Source organism: Oncorhynchus clarkii, chromosome 23 (genome assembly GCF_045791955.1).
Source record: "Oncorhynchus clarkii lewisi isolate Uvic-CL-2024 chromosome 23, UVic_Ocla_1.0, whole genome shotgun sequence".
Lineage (NCBI taxonomy): Eukaryota > Metazoa > Chordata > Actinopteri > Salmoniformes > Salmonidae > Oncorhynchus > Oncorhynchus clarkii.
Genome location: NC_092169.1, coordinates 8,527,095 through 8,542,819, shown reverse-complemented (window position 1 = coordinate 8,542,819; position 15,725 = coordinate 8,527,095). Strand labels below are relative to the sequence as shown.

At 46.1% G+C, this 15,725-nt stretch overlaps 1 pseudogene; it reads right to left on the bottom strand.

The window, feature by feature from the left end:
• Nucleotides 1-3,365: 3,365 nt before the first annotated feature.
• On the bottom strand, nt 3,366-9,968 carry LOC139381996 (solute carrier family 2, facilitated glucose transporter member 9-like; annotated as a pseudogene).
• Nucleotides 9,969-15,725: the final 5,757 nt, after the last annotated feature.

Sequence of the window (15,725 nt, the reverse complement as noted above, 5' to 3'; positions counted from 1 at the left end):
GCTAATTAGACAGAGGTTGTTGCCTCTGAACATCCTGTGGGGAGACAGGAACTCCATCATGTGTTGTATCACAGTGAAATAGTTCACCCTGTCTGGGGGATTCACTTTGTAAATGAAAAGGCACAAGTCCACAGGTTACAGAGCCAAGCATGAGTCAGTCAGTGGGGGCTAACCTCTGTCTGTTTTTGCCTTGCTAGAGAGCTGTCTAGGAGGCAGAGACATGTGCAGTACATCTGTAGAGCATGCCAGGGAAGTGTAGTATGATGCACAAGAGCACTAGAAACAGTACTCGTGGTAACTCATTCCAAACAACCCCAAACACCAAAATTAAATTGACCAAATCCATACATCATGTTCTGTGTTTGATTCCAATGACTAAAACAAATGTTAACGTCTCACTGACCAAAGTATTTTATTTATAATTTACATCAGGGATGGGCAACTTTGATGGGGGTGGGGGCCACAAAAACTCATCGTGAGGGGCCGCAGTGGCTCGTGGGTCTGCATACCCACATCCATACTCACACATGCATTCAGAGCCTTCTGGGGGCTCTAAGCAACATTTTGTTGGCGGCAATTTTTTGGATGCAATTCTACACATTTTGCTATTGGGTGGAGAGGAAAATGAGCAGTTTTACAGCTAATTCCCTGTACTTGTCTACATTTTGCCATGACTTGTGTCTGAGAGTGACTTACAAAATCAATTGGTCTGTAATTCGACCATGATTACTACAAGTTTAGATAGCTGACTAAACTAACTTACCAATCAAATGTGTTTTTAGCTTACATGGGTTCATTGAGTGGCTGTCAGTGACTGACATAAGAGAAAAACCCGCGGGGCCAACAAAAGTTGCCCATCCCTGATTTACATCATAAAGCTTAGCATATTATTCATTTTTATATAATATTTGATTCAAATACAGTAATATATTAGAAAATAACACTGGCTTTTGATAAAACCGTACTGTAGGGTTTATTAAACACATCTAGCTACACCCTGTTCAGCTACAGACATGGCCGTCCAGATATCTACTACCCACTTACTGCTGCAGCCTTCGCAATGACTGCAAAATAATAGGCACTGGTTTGAAATAGTAATGTAAAAGACAAAAATAAAGAATGCCTGTGTTGCTGAATAATCACAATCACAATTTAATCCGAAAGCAAGACTTCAAAATAGTTAGCACATACAGTACGTCGTTGTGCATGAACAGCACAAACTCTCTTGAATGGTTCGACATACAGTATCCTTATGAAGTAATTAAAAGGGGCATTTTGTAAACTAATGGATTTTTTGCCGCCTAATGGAAAATAGGGGAATTGCAACAACACTGAATTCAAACAACTCTCCTCCCTCCTCTGCATCACTTCCCCCGCAATGTTGGTAGATACTCGCTCGAGTCTTTTACTTTCGGTTTGGTCCACCAGCTTCGAAACAGCTGGAAAATACCCTTTTTTTCATGATTAAAAATAGATTTGGCAGTGATTCAGATGGTACACTGATTATCTACATTGTTTGTTTTGTCACATAAACTGAAATTAGGCAAACAATGTCACATTGTAATTTTTGTATTTCATTTTTTATTGAACCTTTATTTAACCTTTATTTAACCTTTATTTAACCTTTATTTAACTAGGCACGTCAGTTAAGAACACACTCTTATTTACAATGACGGCTTACCCCTAACCCGGACGACGCTGGGCCAATTGTGCGCCGCCCTATGGGACTCCCAATCACGGCCGGTTGTGTTACAGCCTTCAATCGAACCAGGGTGTCTGTAGTGACACCAGGTAGCAGTAGGACCCAGCGGACATCTGACACCAGGGAGGGACGGGCTAGATAAGAATGTTCATAGTGCATTTGCCCTGATTTGTGTTTTTTTTGAGAGTAAGCAATTTAGGACAACCAAAACGAAGCTACTGTCCTGATGAGCAAAGGCATTGACCATACTGGGTGAGGGTAGACACCATGCTAGATAAGACTCCATGTTGAGTCTGGACCGAGGACATGCTGGGTGGGGAGCCAAAGCCATGTTGAGTCTGGACCGAGGACATGCTGGGTGGAGGGCCAAAGCCATGTTGAGTCTGGACCGAGGACATGCTGGGTGGAGGGCCAAAGCCATGTTGAGTCTGGACCGAGGACATGCTGGGTGGGGGGCCAAAGCCATGTTGAGTCTGGACCGAGGACATGCTGGGTGGGGAGCCAAAGCCATGTTGAGTCTGGACAGAGGACATGCTGGGTGGGGAGCCAAAGCCATGTTGAGTCTGGACCGAGGACATGCTGGGTGGGGGGCCAAAGCCATGTTGAGTCTGGACCGAGGACATGCTGGGTGGGGGGCCAAAGCCATGTTGAGTCTGGACCGAGGACATGCTGGGTGGGGAGCCAAAGCCATGTTGAGTCTGGACAGAGGACATGCTGGGTGGGGAGCCAAAGCCATGTTGAGTCTGGACCGAGGACATGCTGGGTGGGGGGCCAAAGCCATGTTGAGTCTGGACCGAGGACATGCTGGGTGGAGGGCCAAAGCCATGTTGAGTCTGGACCGAGGACATGCTGGGTGGGGGGCCAAAGCCATGTTGAGTCTGGACCGAGGACATGCTGGGTGGGGGGCCAAAGCCATGTTGAGTCTGGACCGAGGACATGCTGGGTGGGGGGCCAAAGCCATGTTGAGTCTGGACCGAGGACATGCTGGGTGGGGGGCAAAAGCCATGTTGAGTCTGGACCGAGGACATGCTGGGTGGGGGGCAAAAGCCATGTTGAGTCTGGACCGAGGACATGCTGGGTGGGGGGCCAAAGCCATGTTGAGTCTGGACCGAGGACATGCTGGGTGGGGGGCCAAAGCCATGTTGAGTCTGGACCGAGGACATGCTGGGTGGGGGGCCAAAGCCATGTTGAGTCTGGACCGAGGACATGCTGGGTGGGGGGCAAAGCCATGTTGAGTCTGGACCGAGGACATGCTGGGTGGGGGGCCAAAGCCATGTTGAGTCTGGACCGAGGACATGCTGGGTGGGGGGCCAAAGCCATGTTGAGTCTGGACCGAGGACATGCTGGGTGGGGGACCAAAGCCATTTTGAGTCTGGACCGAGGACATGCTGGGTGGGGGGCCAAAGCCATGTCAAGTAAAGCCATGTAAGGAAGAAGCAGTGCAATACTGAGGACATGCACAGTAGAATAGCACCTCGCAGACAACACACATACACCCACTTGAGGCTGGAGTAACACAGTATCAGCTGCACTGCAGAGGCACTGGAGCAGGTTGGGGTTTCGGTGCCATGCTCAAGAGCACAACGGTAGGTGGTGGCACCTGAGGTTTTTACGGCAGCGACCCTGATGCTGCCACGTTAAGTAGGGGCGCAGCCAGGTCAAGTTAAGTGAGGACAGAGGTCTGTGAAGGCCACTGTGAAGGCCACTGTGAAGGCCGCTGTGAAGGCCGCTGGTAAGAGTGTTTTAACAGCTCCGCCGTGATCAGCAAAGCAATGCCCGCTACAATACATACACTAGCCGTTAGTACACTGCACACACACACACACATTCAACCTATACTTACAGTCTACATACAAACACACATTATGTAAACAAACTGACAGGTGATTCCCTCTGGAGAGTGCGACACCATACACTTTATGTATGGGGTATACATAACACCAGTCATAACACCTTTATGAGTGATGCAGTATCATTCATAATCTTCATAACACATTTATTCAACATCATTCATAAGGAGTTTTCAAAATAAAAGTCCCCTTGAATAAAAATGTTTTCGTCCCATTGTAAAATGTAAATATTTATATTTAATGTCACAGTACCAAACCCCTGACACACTATTCACGCAACAGGCTGGGAGCAGCACAGGGTCAGCCTTAAAGCATTACCCTTGTAGCAGTTTAGGGGTTAAATGTTTTGCTCAAGGTCACAATGGCAGTAGGAAATGGCACCAGCTCTGGGTGTAGGCATCTTTCAAATAGATAAGCTAGCTGTGCTTGATTGAGCTTGCCTGGTGCAATGGAATCAATGGAATAGTCTCAAAAGTGCAAACCCTACCTGCCCATCTGGTATTCCAGGTAGGCTCAAGCAAACGCTCAGGCTCAAGCAAACTATTTAAACCCAGGTCTGGATGGCATCTGAGCAATTGTTTGACATTGTAACGGAGGTAATAAGCAACCTTAGCTGAGACCTGAAGACTTGTATTAGCTCCACAAACGAATGCCTTGCCTTTATCTCAGCAGGCTAACACAATCTTGATTTTCTTTACACAAAGAAACTTTTTGCGCCATAATGTAAAGAGACTTGTATTTAGAAAGACCCTGTATGAATTATGTCGAATAAATGTGTTATGAATGTTGTATGAATGATACTGCAACATTCATAAAGGGTGTAATGACTGGTTACATAAAGGTGTCATGAATGCTTTGTGTATATAAAGTGTCACCGGAAGTGGACTGTCTAATAACGTCTGGTCACACGTGATGACTATGCAACGCCTTGTGTCACTGCACCGCTAATGACCCTATGAATGAACATGAGTCAAGGCAGCATTATTTGAGCATAATTATTTGTGCCTGATTGTTGTGGGTGGCGGAGGGATAACACTTTTCGACTGATGAGGAGTTAGGCAAACGATTCATTATTCATCTTTATTTGCTCTTGAGCGGCAGCATACATCATGTTTCTGACCAATGAGGCGCGAGGAGGCTTAATTATTGACAGGATCCCAAACAGAATGAGCCAATCCACTAAGGACCAAAGGGGGGTGTAGGCGGGACTGTACCTACATACATCACAGGCTGCATACATCTCTCTACAGAACACTCACTCATTTGTCTCTTATACAGGGGATGTAAACATCATCATCACACAGGCAGATAATTGGGAGATTAGAGCAAGGCCATTGGCTGCATTTACAACCGCTCAACTTTGACCTCCAGAGGGCACCATTTCCTTACACAGCAGCAAAGTGCACCAGGGGTCGGACACCAGCAAATCGGGTAAGCTACCTGCCCCGGTGTCTCCCTGTACGAAGCCTGAATGTGTGTGTGTGTGTGTGTGTGTGTGTGTGTGTGTGTGTGTGTGTGTGTGTGTGTGTGTGTGTGTGTGTGTGTGTGTGTGTGTGTGTGTGTGTGTGTGTGTGTTTTCTCGGCTCAAATGAATGTGAACTTAAAGTATGTAGAAGAACGCAGCTCACCTTGCCTAATGCAGAAACAAGTAATGACACTGATCACACATCCAACACTGACATAAGGCATGAACGGTAAGTGAACCTGTAAGCATAGTGAAGTAGAAGAAGTAAGTTGCCATGACCTCACTTAGTCAGTATATTCCATGAGGTTTCTATCATAGTTGGCCACTCTTTAATCTCTACCCAGTACAGCCAGATAAAGACTGGCAACCCCTCGGAGCCTGGTTCCTCTCTAGGTTTCTTCCTAGGTTCCTGCCTTCTAGGGAGGTTCCCCTAGACGCTGTGCTTCTGCCTCTGCATTGCTTGCTCTTTGGGATTTTAGGCTGGGTATCTGTAGAGCACTTTGTTAAAAGTGTTTGATTGATTAATCAAATATTATAAAGTACTCTGTCGTATCGCAAGGAGGAAATTAATGTAGTAAATACACGAATGCAGTGCCCCCCCCCGCCCCCCACACACACACGTAAAAATGAGGGAGAGAGTGATCCAAGCACAGCAGAATCCCATGACTAGAAACTCCCAGATGAGGAAAGGCCTTCTGCCCAGATTCTCTATTGTAAAACACTAGAACGAGAGAGAGAGAAACACGAGATACTGTACAAAGAGACGGAAAGCAACGAAACATTAATAACAGGGCCGTTAAGAGAGAAAACTGTGACAGCACAAACTAACAACCGTTCTCATGACTCCTCCATAGACTCACACCAGTGAGGTCAGCGATGATCTCGACGGCTCCTGTACCCACTGTAGTGTACTGGATCACTGGGGCTGGGATGCCCACGTTCTCAAAGATGTTGTTGGTATAGAACCAGAGCTGCAAGAGAGAGACAGACACATTTGGGCTTGAGTGGCATGGGCACAGGTGGCACAGCATGGGCACAGCATGGGCAGAGTGTAACAGTGGACAACCACTCACATTCAATTTCAATTCAATTTGGGGCTGTGGGGGAGGTGGACTCTAGACACGGGGGGTAATCAGCATGAGGAACAGACGGAGATAGTGAGAAACCAACACACACAGGTCTACACTCCCATTAAACACACAAATACACTCCTCTATCCTGTAGCGCACACAGAACAGTGACAAGACCTGCCACTTGTCACCTCCACTTAACTTACAGCTCACCTCTGGTATCTGTCTGATACCATCATCATCATCACCACCACCATCTTCATCCTCACTCCCTGTGTTTCAAATAGATTGCCAAAGCTAATTAGCTAAAAATACATTGCAGAGATGAGGCTTCTAATGAGTTCAGCTCTGATGGGTAAAATGTGCACTTGTTGGCCCCAGTCCTCTGGTAATGATTTGAATAATGAAAGCATCTCAGTAGCATAATTCAGGAAGGGATTTAGCTAATCAAATCGCTGTTCATTGATGACTCGTAGTTTTGGGCTCTTACCACACGATCACGAGGCTTCTAAAAGATTAGGCAATATTTGGTTTGCCTTTCAACTGAGCCTCTTGGTGTAGTGGGCCCGACTGTGGTGGGTATGGGTGAGTATGGGTGAGGAGTATGGGTGAGAGAGGTAAGAAGGTACGAGTGGGAGGAGATCGGGAGAAAGGGAGAAGAGGGTGAGAGAGGGAAGAGAGGGGGAGTGTAGGAGAGAGAGGGTGAGAGAGCGAGGGAAGGACATGCAAATGAGAGTGTGACGAGGGTATAAATGATGGGTGAAAGTGGTTGAGGTAGAGAAAGGGCAAGGATTGCTAACAAAGAGGACAAAGAGTAACAGAAAGGGCTATAGGCGTGAGGGAAGGAGAGGAGCACTATAGCAAACAGCTGAGTAGTCTGACAACGTCGCTGCCGGAGAGCTGCATGCCAATGTTGAGGAACACATCAATGAGCAAATGCGCCGGATCCAGTATCGGGCACCATACCGACACAGTCTCCACCTACAACAGAGAGCGCTCCTCCTCCTGCATCTCCTCAATCTGGGGCGGCAGGTAGCCTAGTGGTTAGAGCGTTGGACTAGTAACTGAAAGGTTGCAAGATTGGATCCCTGAGCTGACAAGGTAAAAATATGTCCTTCTGCCCCTGAACAAGGCAGTTAACCCACTGTTCCTAGGCCGTCATTGAAATGAAGAATTTGTTCTTAACTGACTTGCCTAGTTAAATAAATGTAAATAATAATAATAGTAATAATCTCCAACTGGATGTTTCACTTGGGCCGGTACCATTTCAATGCTGATGTAGGAAATAAAACAGGAAGTTACAACACTGACCCAAGGAAAATGAATATTACTTGAACTTTGTTATTCACAGTTGTCTAAAGATGTTAGCACATGACTAGAACAACAAGATTGACACAGGAAATTAACACAGCCAGGAGGTTACACGATTCACACTATTCAGACACTAAGTATGTGACCTTGTCCCAATGGAGTCAAGCATTCTGACCTGCAATGGTGGCGTAGACATTGTGCTTCTCAAACAGCATGTATTGGGGTTCTCCGGAAACCATGGCAACAGCATCAGCTGGATGAAGGTGGTTACCACCACCAGCGAGAGGAACAGGGTCCGGGGCTCCTCCTGTAACCATGACAACAGGTGTCACTAACATATCGTCCACATGTAGCCCAAAATAAGCGATACCTAAACCATTGAAAACAATTTCACCATTCAATGTCAATAACACTGCAGATTAACACATATACATGACTAAACATATGGTTCTCTAAGCATATGAACGCCACGTTTAAAGTTAAATGTTTTTCCTGAAAATGGTCTTTGGCGTGCCCTTCCCAGAAGTTTGTGTAGACCCAGGATCTGGGCCGAGAAGACCCCACCACGCAAGTTCTTAGCAGCTATCTCCCCCCCAGGTTCATGGCACCACACTCAGAGAGGAACCTACACAATAAAACACAACAATGACAACGGGGATGTTTTTTTCCCCAGTCTGAAATCAAGAAAACAGACAAACACTCACCTTCTTTTCATTGCAACATCCGTAACTTTATCCAGATACTGTGCAACATTTATATGTGTTGATCCAGTGATGAACACCAACACCGTCGAGTTCACCACCGTGCCTTTCCTACATACACATGCACACACGCACAAACACACACACACACACACACAAGCTATGGTTGGCCGTCCACCATTAAAACGCTTAGATTGTCAGAGCCAGCTAATTAATGTACCAAACCCAAAACTGTTGTATTTATGCATTTGCACAAGCAGTTCATAAAAGCACACGGACCAGATGCAATAGCAGGCGTACGTATATTCGTTTTATGACAGAGTAGTAAAGTCTCCCCCCAATATACAGTCAAGGAGGACGTGGAGAGTTCTGATCACCCATAAAACACTGCTGGGTGATGAACTTGATCAGCTCATACCTGTGCTCGTAAATTGTTCTCTTTCATTAGCATATAAATGTCCAGTGAGATTGTTTGAATGCTTCAGATAAATGAGATCTAAGCCAGCACTGAATACCAAAAAATATTTAAAGAGCTGGGCAGAGGGTACAGAGAGGGCACTGACTGCACTCCAATGGTGTGGTGCCCCATAACCAATCAGAGTTGCGCCATAACCAATCAGAGCTGGAGTAGGCCTATACGCAAATACGCAGCGGACTATGGCACTGCATCGCTAGAGTCATCACTACAGACCCGGGTTTGATCCCAGGCTGTGTCGCAGCCGGACGCAACTGGGAGACCCATGAGGTGGCGCACAATTGTCCCAGGGGAGGGTTTGGCCGGCCGGGATGTCCTTGTCCCATTGCGCTCTAGCGACTCCTTGTGGCAGACCGGGCGCATGTACAATGACTTTGGTCGCCAGCTGTACGGTGTTTCCGACACATTGGTTAAGCGAGCTGTGTGTCAAGAAGCAGTGCGGCTTGGCGGGGGTCGTGTTTCGGAGGAAGCATGGATCTCGACCTTCGCCTCTCCCGAGTCTGTACGGGAGTTGCAGCGATGGGACAAGATTGTAACTACCAATTAGATATCACGTAAAAGGGGTAAAAAGTACAAACACAAAAAAACAATAAAAAACTAAACAATGTAACTTAAAGCGGGTACAGGCTGTGTTCACAGTAAACACGAGCTGGAAGTTGCACAGAAATTCGCTCAGTGCCGGAAAAAAAGAGAGGGAACATTGGTAGCTTGTACAAAGAGTTACAACTCTAAAGGGCACAGGGTAAGTAAACACTATGCACTCTGAAAGGCAGACAGGACGGACATTGTGTACTCTGAAGGGCAGAGGAGACCAAGGGAGCCAGGACAGAGTCATCTCTAGGGTCAGAGGGCAGAAGGTCACTCAGGGGTGATAGATGGAGGCACAATCTAATGCCCTCAGTGGTGTGTGTATATGTGAGAGGCTCAGAGTGCCAGGCAGGGTGCCATTGCCCAGAGCTCCAGATGCTGCAGTGTGTCTCTGAGGCTGTTCATGTCAATCGGCCAACAGCCACCCTGCAGCTGCAGAGTCTGAGACCAAAACCAAATCAAAGGTCTTCAAAGGACAGGACTTTCCAAATCGAGTCATGTCTTCCCTTTCATCTAACAACATGCATTACACATACAAAGATGTAAATACAGATGTACACCGTCTCGAATGGGGAGCAGAGAATAGTTGACTTATGAAACCCAATACATTATGGTGGAATCATCCTGTGTAAACCCTGTATAGGACTGTGAGTCACTGGGAGTGTGTGTATGGGGAGTGTGTGAGGGTCTCACCTGGTGACCAGCATGCCCACCATGAGGGATCCCAGTAGACCCCCAATGGCAAAGATAGACACGGTGAGAGAGAACATGCGGGTCAGAGCCTCCCCATCCAGCCTTTGTGCCATGACGACTCACTGACATCCTATTGTAGAAGTCTAATGTGCTGAGGGATAGAGAGAAACAGAGAGAAAGACAGAGGGGGGATGGAAAGAGTATTACTTCAACAGTATTACTACTGTTAATCACTATGTTGATTATTCATTGATTTCATTTGTTCTTGTGCTCTTGCTTTGGCAGTGTAAGTAAGATGCCGATCATGCCAATACAGCTCATTGAGTAGAATTACATTGAGAGGAGAAAAGAAATGTTATCACATAACCATCATCTGACACCATTCAAATCACTGTATGACATATCGTGTGTCATACAGCATACAATGGGTTAGAAAATGTCACTACGACTTCAATTTGTCACCGGCATCAAAACATACAACGCACTCCCTAATTGCCATTCTTGCATTCCTAAAATGACTTCCAGAATGCCAATGTTAATGAGAAAACCCCACTCACATTCAATCCATCTCGATCTGGCCAATCAGAGCCTACGGAGGGGAATGCAGAATCACAGCCAAACTGGAAGTCCTTGTCATGAGGCCCGTGCTGCTCCTCTCTCAATGGCATTTTCGGGTCACAGACCAGGACTAATTCAATTCCACTTGCATTGTTCACTCGCACTGTCAGCTAGCTCCATTGTGTCTGTGGAGTGTGTGCGTGTGTGTGCGTGCGTGTGCGCGTGTGCGTGCGTGCGTGTGTGCGTGTGTGTGTGTGTGTGCGTGTGCGTGCGTGCGTGACGTTTGTTCTGACAGTAATTTGACCTTAGTGTGTTTCAACCATAGAAACAGAAAAATGTTGATCAGGCTCTAAATATATGAAAAAACAAATAGTGACATTTTTATTATTCAGTCTACTCCTTCAATCAGTCAATATTATTTATAAAGACCTTTTTACATCAGTAGATGTCAAAGTGCTTATACAGAAACCCAGCCCAAAACTACCAACAGCAAGCAATAAAGATGTAGAAGCACAGTTTCAACTCCCTAGAAAGGCAGGAACCCGGGAAGAAACCTAGAGAGGAACCAGGCTCGGAGGGGTGGCCAGTCCTCTTCTGGCCATGCTCGGTGGAGATTTGAAGAGTATATTGTTATTAAGGCCAGATCATTCAAGATGTTCAAACGTTCGTAGATGACCATCAGGGTCAACTAATAATCACAATGGTTCCATAGCTGCAGCCGGGGGGGGGGGGGGGGGGGGCTGTCGCCCCGTCTAATGATACCCCTACCCATATCCAACCAGGCAGGATATAACCCCACCCACTTTGTCAAAGCACAGCACCCACACCACTAAAGGGATATTAACAGACTTAACTTACTACCCTGAGACGAGGCAGAGTATAACCCACAAAGATCTCCTCCACCTCACAAGCCCGAGGGGGCTCAAACCGGACAGGAAGATCACGTCAGTGACTCAAACCACTCAAGTCGAGAATAGCGAGAATAAAAAGCCTGGTACAACGTTAAGCACCCCTCCTAGGGACGGCATGGAAGAGGACTAGTAAACCAGTTACTCAGCCCCCGTAATAGGGTCAGAGGCAGAGAATCCCAGTGGAGAGAGGGGAGCTGGCCAGGCAGAGATAGCAAGGGTGGTTCGTCGCTCCAGTACCTTGTCATTCACATTCGCACCCCTGGGCCAGACTACACTCAATCATAGGGCCTACTAAAGAGATAAGTCTTCAGTAAAGACTTAAAGGTTGAGACCGAGTCTGCACCTCTCACACGGATAGGCAGACCATTCCATAAAAATGTAGCTCTATATGAAAAAGCCCTGCCTCCAGCTGTTTGCTTAGAAATTCTAGGGACAATCAGGAGACCTGCGTCTTGTGATCGTAGCAGACGTGTAGGTATGTACGGCAGGACCAAATTGGAAAGAGAGGTAGGAGCATGTGCATGTAATGCTTTGTAGCTTTGCAGTAAAACCTTGAAGTCAGCCCTAGTCCTAGTCAAAGATTCTAGTAGGCGTATTTAGCACTAACTGAAGTTTATTTAGTGCTTTATCCATGTAGCTGGAGAGTAGAGCATTGCAGTAGTCTAATCGAGAAGAGACAAAAGCCTGGATTAGCTTTTCTGCATCTTTGGACAAAAAGTTTCAGATTTTTGCAATGTTACGTAGATGAAAAAAAGCTGCCCTTGAAATATTCTTGATATGTTCATCAAAAGAGAGATCAATGTCCAGAGTAACGCAGAGGTCATCCACAGTTTTATTTGAGACGACTGTACAACCAAGAGTGTCATATCAAACAGCAGATCTCTGTTTCTTGGGACCTAGAATTAGCATCTCTGTTTTGTCCGAGTTTAAAAAGTATAATATTTGGCACCATCCACTTCCTTATGTCTGAAACACAGGCGTCCAGGGTAGGGAATTTTGGGGCTTCACCATTTTTCATTGAAATGTACAGCTGTGTTCGCATAGCAGTAAAAGCTGTCATTGTGTTTCCGAATGACATCACCAAGAGGTAGAATATACTTTCTTAAATGTGTTCTGACGAGAGTTCAAACATAGAAATCCAATGTAGAACTGCATGAAATGTAAATGTTTGGGAGATGGACTTACATGGGGAATTGATCCCAAAATGCTAATTGTTTGTAGTAGCTAGTTTAACAAAACTGATTGCAGTCACTCCAAGGTAAGGAAACAAATATCTAATTATAGCACGCACCCCTGAGGGGCACCCGTGTTGAGGATCAGCATGGCAGATGTGTTGTTACCTACCCTTACCACCAGGATCCAGTTGCAGAGGGAGGTGTTTAGTCCCAGGGTCCTTAGCTTAGTGATGAGCTTTGAGGGCACTATGGTGTTGAACGCTGAGCTGTAGTCAATGAATAGCATTCTCACGTAGGTGTTCCTTTTGTCCAAGTGGGAAAGGGCAGTGTGGAGTGCAATAGAGATTGCATTATCTGTGGATCTGTTGGGGTGGTATGCAAATTGGAGTGGGTCTAGGGTTTCTGGGATAATGATGTTGATGTGAGCCATGACCAGCCTTTCAAAGCACTTCATGGCTACAGACTTGAATGCAACAGGCCCCCCCATGGACTGCCCCCCCCCCCACATAGCCTGGTTCCTCTCTAGGTTTCTTCCTAGGTTTTGGCCTTTCTAGGGAGTTTTTCCTAGCCACCGTGCTTCTACACCTGCATTGCTTGCTGTTTGGGGTTTTAGGCTGGGTTTCTGTACAGCACTTTGAGATATCAGCTGATGTACGAAGGGCTATATAAATAAATTTGATTTGAAATTTGATTTAGTCATTTAGGCAGAACACCGTAGTGTTCTTGGGCACAGGGACCATGGTGGTCTGTTTGAAACATGTTGGTATTACAGACTCAGTCAGGGAGAGGTTGAAAGTGTCAGTGAAGACAGTTGCCAGTTGGTCAGCGCATGCACAGAGTACCCGTCATGGTAATACGTCTGGCCCTACGGCCTTGTGAATGTTTAAAGGTCTTACTTACATCGGCTATGGAGAGCGTGATCACACAGTCATCTGGAACAGCTGATGCTCTCATGCATGCTTCAGTGTTGCTTGCCTCGAAGCGAGCATTGAAGTAATTTAGCTAGTCTGGTAGACTCGTGTCACTGGGCAGCTCGTGGCTGTGCTTCCCTTTTGTAGTCCATAATAGTTTCCAAGCCCTGCCACATCTGATGAGCGTTGGAGCCGGTGTAGTAGGATTCAATCTTAGTCCTGTATTGACTCTTTGCCTGTTTGATGGTTCGTCTGAGGGCATAGCGGGATTTCTTATAAGTGCCCGGGTTAGAGTCCCGCTACTTGAAAGCGGCAGCTCTACCTTTTAGCTCAGTGCGGATGTGGCCTGTAATCCATGGCTTCTGGTTGGGGTCTGTACATACGGTAACTGTGGGTACGACGTCATCGATGCACTTATTGATGAAGCCAGTGACTGATGTGGTGTATTCCTCAATGCCATCTGAAGAATCCCGGAACATATTCCAGTCTGTGCTAGAAAAACAGTCCTGTAGCTTAGCATCTGCGTCATTTGACCATTTCTTTATTGACCGAGTCACTGGTGCTTCCGGCTTTAGTTTTTGCTTGTAAGAAGGAATCAGGAGAATAGAATTATGGTCAGATTTGCCAAATTGAGGGAGAGGGAGAGCTTTGTACGTGTGTCTGTGTGAGGAGTAAAGGTGGTCTAAAACATTCAAAATATCACAATTGGTTAGTAGCCCGTAAAACGGCAGCAATCCCCTCCGGCGCCATTCTTCCAGAATTGTGTGATGTGGGTGTTGTGTTTGTTTGTGTTCTGTTATGTGGTTTATTACATTCCTATTCATTTAAAACCAATAAGATCTCAGCTGCATTTCATGTTATGCACACTCTCAGACAACCATGTTTGGCAACAGTGTTTCACAGTTTTTGGTGTTCGCTCTTTCTGTCCTTTTCATTCTTTCTCTCCTCCTTATTGCCCAATATCTGTCTGTCTGTCTGTCTGTCTGTCTGTCTGTCTGTCTGTCTGTCTGTCTGTCTGTCTGTCTGTCTGTCTGTCTGTCTGTCTGTCTGTCTGTCTACATGTCTCTCTCTCTCTCTCGCTCTCCCTCTTTTCACCACCCTGTGTCTCCAGACTCCAGATTGAAGATTGTGTTTATTGAAGGAGAAGGGGTAGAGTTTCTTAGTGAGTTTTCCTTGCATTGGCTCAACACACCATAGACCTGATCATGTTAAGTCACTTAGGTTGACGGCTCAACACACATACACACACACACACACACACACACACACACACACACACACACACGTACACACACACACACACACGTACACACGTACACACACACACACACACACACACACACACACACACACACACACACACACACACACACACACACACACACACACACACACACCACATACAGTTAACTGTGGTTGAATGTGATTAGGGACTAATAAAATAATAGGATAATGAACTGCTGACTATACAGGCTCTCAATAGTGCTGTTGGAGCAGGGAGGCCCCCTGGTGGCCATGTCATTGACCTCTAAGTGACACTGTCTGATTCACATATGCCTTGGCTGCCCTCTGCATGTGTGACAACTGATGATGCAGCTTTGTGCCGGCCTCACACAGTGAGAAAATTCCACGAGTTAATGTTCCCCCTTATTCTCCCGGCAATACATTCATTTGATTTTCTACCTGTTGTCGAATTTACCTTTAAACATTTCCTATCATGTTGTAAGGATATCCCAGTAATTGTAACAGAATTACCAAAGTCATCTTACTCAGTGTTTCCTGGTCCTGGGGGGACCCAAATGGACGTACAGAAAGTCAATGAGCTAATGTGGACCAGACCCAGCTGCTATTGCATTTGTGTCTATGGGAGACCCACCCCGTTAAGTAGACCAGAACTGACAAAAAAATTTCAATGGTGAACGGCCTGAGTGAACTATCTTCCTTTATCCACCATCTTTGTTAAAGACTGTTGTCCAGAGCCTTCCTGGCCGTGAGACAAGTTACTTTCTCACAGTGAGTCAAGAGGAATTCACTGAGGTTGGATGGATCTGGGATTGACAGAGAGTTCTGACCTCAAAGAAGAGATGAGGAAGGAATGCAGTTCCAAATTGAACATTAGCACCTGACCATGGGACTTCTTGAAGATTAGGGATTGGATTGGTCCAATCAGAGGTCGTCTAGATGGAGCTATTACTAAATCGCTCATTTCTAGCCAGATCTGCAAGAATCAAATCAAATCCAATTGTATCTGTCAAATGCGCCGAATATAACCCTTAACCAACAATGCTTTAAGAAGTTTTAAGAAAATAAATAGA